We start from the raw sequence: 6,212 nt of genomic DNA on the forward strand, positions 1-6,212 counted from the left end.
TGAGAGAGTTGGGGTTGTTCAGCCTGGAGAAGCTTTGGGGTGACCTAACTGTGGCCTTTCAGAGCCTGAAGAGAGCCCACAAGAAAGATGGAGAGAGACTATTTACAAGGGCTTGGAGCAACAGGACAAGGGGGGATGGCTTCAAACTGGCAGAGAGTAGGGTTAGATTGGATATTATGTAGAAATTCCTCCCTCTGAGGGCCCTGGCACAGGTTGCCCAGAGCAGCTGTGGCTGCCCCATCCCAGGAGGTGTCCAAGGCCAAGTTGGAGCAGCCTGGGATAGTGGAAGGTGTCCCTGCCCATGGCAGGGGGTGGAACAAGATGGTCTTTAAGGTCCCTTCCAACCCAAAGCATTCTGTGATTCCATGATCCTTCTGCATTTCCTGGCCTGTACCTGTGATTTCCTGGGCCCTGGCAGTGCAGGGGCTGTGTGTGGATCGTGGTGTGGGCTCTTTGCAGTGTGAGCACTGCTCTGGGCAGCAGCAGGTCTGGCCCTGCTCCTTCACGCCAGGTCCTAAAGAGAAAATTGTAATTTATTTTTTTTTTTAAAGAGAGGAATTGTAGCTAAACTTGGATCTGCATTTGTTCTCCTGAAAATTAAGGATTCTTGTTTCATTAGGATGCCTTCTGGGCTGAGTTCCCAGGAACGTGGTGCAAAGAGCCATCTGAAACTGAGACCACCCCTAGCCCTGCAAAATCCAGGGCATCACACAGGAGGATTAAAGCCACTTTTCCCACTTCAGCTGTTCTGCTGCTCTGTGGTTGTTGACAGACTCACTGAACCAGACAATCTGGAAAAGTCTGAGCTTAATGTCAGAAATTATGCCCAGTTTAACCTTATAACCTCTCCTTCCTCTTCTCCTTCCTCCCTCGATGCTGCATCTCTTTATGCCCATCTTGTCTGGTTGCCTGCCCTGGCAGCTGGAGGAACATTGTAGGTGGAATTACTCTGGGTTGTTCTCAAAAACAAATTATGGGCTAGAACCTGGAGACTCCAAGTTCCTTTGCAGGCTGATGGTCAAATAAATAAGCAGAAACAGGCCTGAACCAAATGATCAGCAACGTGAAGAACAAGACGCTCCCAAAGTCAGCGTGCTGGGCTGCAGCCCGGCCTGGAGAAAGTTTTGTGGGCTTAGTTCAAATCTTGGCTGTGGATTTGTACCTTGGATCAAAGTTTTGTTGCAGGCCCTTCTCCAATATAAAGCAAAGAAACGTAAAACAACAAATATCCAGCGAAATCCAAACACAATCTGCTCTATGTTATGCTACAAAAATGAATGAACTCTGCCTCCCACCCTCTCCCACTGTGACTTGCTGTGAATAAGCACCACTCAAAGGAAACCAGTGCAAGGAGTTCTGCCTCTTTTCAGCAGGAATAACAATGGAGCAAGGAAAAAACGCTGACTAGCTTTATCTCTGCTCTTCCAGTTGGGCAGGTGTAGGTGAAGAGTGATGGGGTGTTTAAAGCAGCACTGAAAGGACTCACCCTTAGCACTGAACTGGAGCTCAAATATTGAATTATTAGGCTTTAAAAAATGTTCTTCTGGTGAATTAGGAAAAGCTCTTCATAAGGAATGTTCTATACCCCATTTGAGAATTTCTTAGGCCGTCTGAGGCAGATCCAAAACCCACAGATTTTGAAGGATAGAAGGATGTTTAGGGAAATCAGGCACACTGGCCATATCCATCAGTGTTGTTTATGAGTCTTCAAGCCACTGGGTTACAGGTCACTGATGTACCTGTTGGATCACAGGTCAAGCTCTGCAGAATGACTCCTTACCAACAAACTTGGATAGGAGTTGTAGCTAAACTCAGGTCTGCATCTGCTCTCCTGAAAATGCAGGATTCTTGTTTTATTAGATTCTTGTGTTATTGAATTTTATTAAATATTATTTATTCCTTATCAACAGACTCTGGATTGCACTGGTGGGAACCAGGTGTTGAGCCCGTGCTCCAAATCAGAAAGAGGGCAAATTTCACTCTGTTTTTTTGCACTCTAAGCCTTAGTTAAAGAACTCGTAGAAGCTGCTGGTTCCTCCCCAGGTTCTGGGGAGGGAGAAATGTGCTCCTGCCCCAGCAGGGAATGAGGGATTCAAGAATCCCACAAAGTCCAGGAGTGAACAGAGTGCTGGATTTCCTGTCACATCAGGATTTAGGGGGGGTTGCCGTGAGGGCTTTGTGGGCTGGCAAATATCCATTGGGTGGTGGGTGTAGGAGATCTCAACAGTGTGTTAGGAACAGACAGTTATTAAGATGTAACATAATACCCAAATTCAGCTGTGGTTTCATATTTTCAAGAAGTCCTTCTTTAAAGCTCCTGGAGTGCTGCGTTCCAGGCTGTACCTGTGGCTGTCTGGCCAAGCAATGGGACAAAGCTGCACAGACAGGAAGCTTTTGAAGAGATTTCAGTATAAAAGTTGGGGGGGAAAAAGCTTGGGGGGAAAGGATGTGAAAGAGGCCTGTTTAGAAACGCCAGCGTTATAAACAAATCGGCTTTTTCATCTTCAAACATAAAAAAAGCGGCTTTTTTATGAAAAGGAGTATGTTTAAAACGGACAAAAGAAAATGTTACGGGGTAAAATTCCACCTTTGCGCTGTATTTGTTTGGAAAAGGACTTATCAGTCAAGCACTGCCCCACACCAGAGGTAGGAACCCGTTGCTCCTCGAGCTGAGGTCTCATCTACGTCCCAGCCACCTCTAATTACTCCCCAGCCCGCAGTGAGCACATGGCTGCAGGACCAGTGTTTGTTTTCTTTCTTGCTTATTTATTCAAACAAAAGCACAAGGCAGAGAGGCTTCTACGTGTTGTGAACTCCACGATTGTTCAAGTTTCCAACAGGTCACAAGGGTCCCAGATAACATTAGCAAGCAAGTGCTATGTTGTCCTTTCGTGTTATCAACAGGAAACATCTTTACCAGCACAGGAACTACAGCTTTGTAATTGGCCTGGTGCAAGAACATGACAGTATTTTCTCATCCTATCAGGACTCGGATATTTTGGGAGCTGGTATATAAAGCCCGAGGCACACAGTGTCTCTTGGACATTAGGAACAGGTTCATGGCAGAAATCAGTGTGCTTTGCTATTTTAGTAGTTGCTATAGTTGCAGCATGAATGGTTTTTCTTGCCCTGCACGGTTCAGGGTGGTATTTCATTACAGCTCACATGTATATTTTTATTATTTGAGTGCAGATGGACATATTTAAGGGAATTAATGTGGTGATATAAGCCTTGTAAAGAAGCCTTTAGCAAATAAACAACAAATCCATAAATCATATCAGTGCAGGCCGTGTTTAGCTTTCATTAAATGCTCACAGACTTCTACGGTGCAGGATTGAGCTCTATCCAAGCAAATTTCAGATTCACCCAATGATAAAATGTTATATTTGGGCTCTGAAATGAGCAGCTGAATGATCTATGTGCTGAACAGAACAGCCCTTCTGCCTCACACAGTTAATGGCAAAAAAGTGCTGTAACATCTATAACTTGTGTTGAATCAGAGCAAATAATGTTTAAATGGAGCTGTAAAGAGCTGGGCTGGAAGGGGGCCAATCTTGCAATTAATATTCTGTGCAGGATTACACCACTGGCTGATTATAGCAAACCTCCCTCGGCCCATTTGATAAAGCTGGAGTGGCTTTTTCCACAGCTGCCTTCACTGTTTTCATCCCAAGTAACTGTAACTACCAGAAGGAAAAGCTACAACACAACCCCAGCGTGATGGTGGCCCCAAATCTGTCCCAAAAAGTGCAAAATTAGAAATTCTGATAACTTGGGGGTTGTTTTGATCCTTCAGAATAATCATTGCTACACAACCCTTACTGCACTATTCGATGTTGCTTTTATGGAACTCACTCAGCCAGATTTTTTAACTTCCACTCTTATTACAATTTTTCTTAAATATCCCTTGGCAGCAGAAATCAAAATTATTTCTGTATAGCTAACTTTCTGGTAAATATGGGCAAAGGGATCATTTTGTTACTGATAAAGCTGACTTCTACAATTAGGAAAGCCAGGATTTTGTTTTCAGTTTTGTTCCATGACACACAGACTAAAAAAAGAAAAAAGAAAAAAGAAACCAAACTAGCAGTTTGCAGGCTCATTTCAGCACTTGGTTGGTCACAGAAGCTTCATCTGGCACGAGGCAGGTCCCTCACCAGTGTCTGTCCCAAAACATCCTGACATCTCCAAGCAAAGCCAGAGCCAGGAGCTGCAGCACTTGGATGGCTCAGGATTGCTGGGCAAAATTTTGTCCCCAAACTTGTCTCCCGTGTATTGTGTCAAATGCCCAAAAATATCAGGGGCTGATGATGACAGGAGTTATTTTGGAAGGGGTGACACAGTAAGACTTTTTTCCTCCCTCTTGCTCACTCTTGCAACACACTGGTGGAAGGTGGCAGGAAGGAGGGAATATTTTGGTTTTCCTGACTGGAGCGTTGGAGTGACCAAGATCTCCAAGGCAGCAGCATCAGAGCAGCTTTGTTTTTTCCAAGCAGTATTTTGTGACAGTAGAGCCCGAGGGGGGTTAGATTAATGAAGTGAATTATTTTATTTTTTTTTTTTTGCAGCAAAAGCAAGATCACTTTTTTTATTGGCGTAAGAACGTGAATTCAGCAGAGAAAAGAACCCGCAGCTGTGATGCCTGGAAGTTAAAGCAAAGTCAAGCCAGAGAAGAAGAGTTGGTTCCCAGCAGGGTGTGTGTTTGCTGATAGAACTGAGGCAGGGGGGAGCTCAGAGCCCTTGGGTGAAGATGGGGGGGGAACCTCTACCAAAAAATGCACCTTCTCCAGAAGCTGCAGCGGGCACAGCGTGGGCTCTGTGAAGGAGCAGGGCAGCCCCTCAACCTCCAGAACATCAGCGTAATCCTTCCTAGAGGTTTTCTCCCCTGTGAGCTCATCAAAGCTCCTGCCCTCGCAACAAGCCACACACCTCCACACCGAGCTCAGATTTCCTGCAGGTGCCATGGGATGTCCCCGGGGCCCCCGCGCTGAGTCAGGGCGGGCTGGGGCCGGGGCAGGATCAGCTCTGCTCTCGGGGAACCTCTCACCCACGTTTCCTGCTCGAATCCCGGCTGAGAGCGGCCGCCCCACGAGGGCACGGGGGGAGCTGTTGGTGTGGGAAGGTACAACAGCACCCGGTGTGTCCCATCCTGGTGCAGAAAATGCCCTGCCCTGCCCTCCCTCCACACCCACTGCCCATTGCTGGGAGTGCTGCCTCGTTTTTTGGGCTGAACACCAGGTGTTTTCCCCTTTCCCCTCCAGGCCCTTGGTTCCTGTGTCCTTTGCCGTGTGGGTTAGAAGCTGCTGGCTCCGTGCTTGCGTGGGGGATTCTGGCCTCACATGTCCTGGCTCCTGACCATCTCCTCTCCCCCTACCCACAGAGTGAGAGAGAATGTAAATGTCACGGTTGCTTTTCCCTGCATCCATCACGCATTTCTGAAAGGAGGCTCTCCCCGTGCCTTTTTGTGGTCCAACATTTAATCCTGCCCCCTACCAGGCCCCATCAGACACGGCCTTTGGTTCATAGCCATTAAACAGCTCCAGCAGCAGAAGGAAGGTTTCAATACCAAGCTGTGGATTCGGGGCCATCTCGGGGCACAGGAGGAATGAGCAGGTGTCAGTCACAATGAACCACCTCAGATCTTACTGCTGGTGGTGCCCGACGCTGCAGAAGGTTATTTGGGACAGGCTCTGCGCCGAGCCTGTGCCCCGCAAAGCTGAGCTTAAAGGACTTGGGTAAACCTGCTGGAGCTCGGGGAACGGGGCACAGCTGAGCTCATGCTGTGGTGGAGCCTGGCAAAAAGGGCTGCTGGTAACTGGGGGTGAACTGGAGGTTAAACTGGAGCTGAACTGGTGGTGCCAGTGCGGTGTCAGGGCTGGCGATGGAGGAAGCGCCAAGAGCGGCTGCACTGTGCTCACAAGGAGGGTGAGGCATCCTCGGGGTTAGCAGAGCAAACCCTCTGCAGGGCCCTGAGAGCCTGCAAAGCACATCGTGTGTAGCACCCTCAGGGTGAGGAGGTGTCTGGGGCTGCGAGTCTTCGCCTCTCTGGGTTTTTTTGGGTGGCTCTGCCACCGCTTTCGTCTTGGTGTGCAGCAGGGGAAGGACAGTCGTAGCTCATTCCCACGGGCCTGCGAGAGCAGCAGTGAAATAAATTGGGAAAGCTCCTTAGAGAAAGGCAGGCAACTACTGGTACCAGCGTGGCTGAAAGCGAA

The sequence above is a fragment of the Chiroxiphia lanceolata genome, chromosome 27, assembly GCF_009829145.1.
Source record: "Chiroxiphia lanceolata isolate bChiLan1 chromosome 27, bChiLan1.pri, whole genome shotgun sequence".
In the NCBI taxonomy this organism is placed as follows: domain Eukaryota; kingdom Metazoa; phylum Chordata; class Aves; order Passeriformes; family Pipridae; genus Chiroxiphia; species Chiroxiphia lanceolata.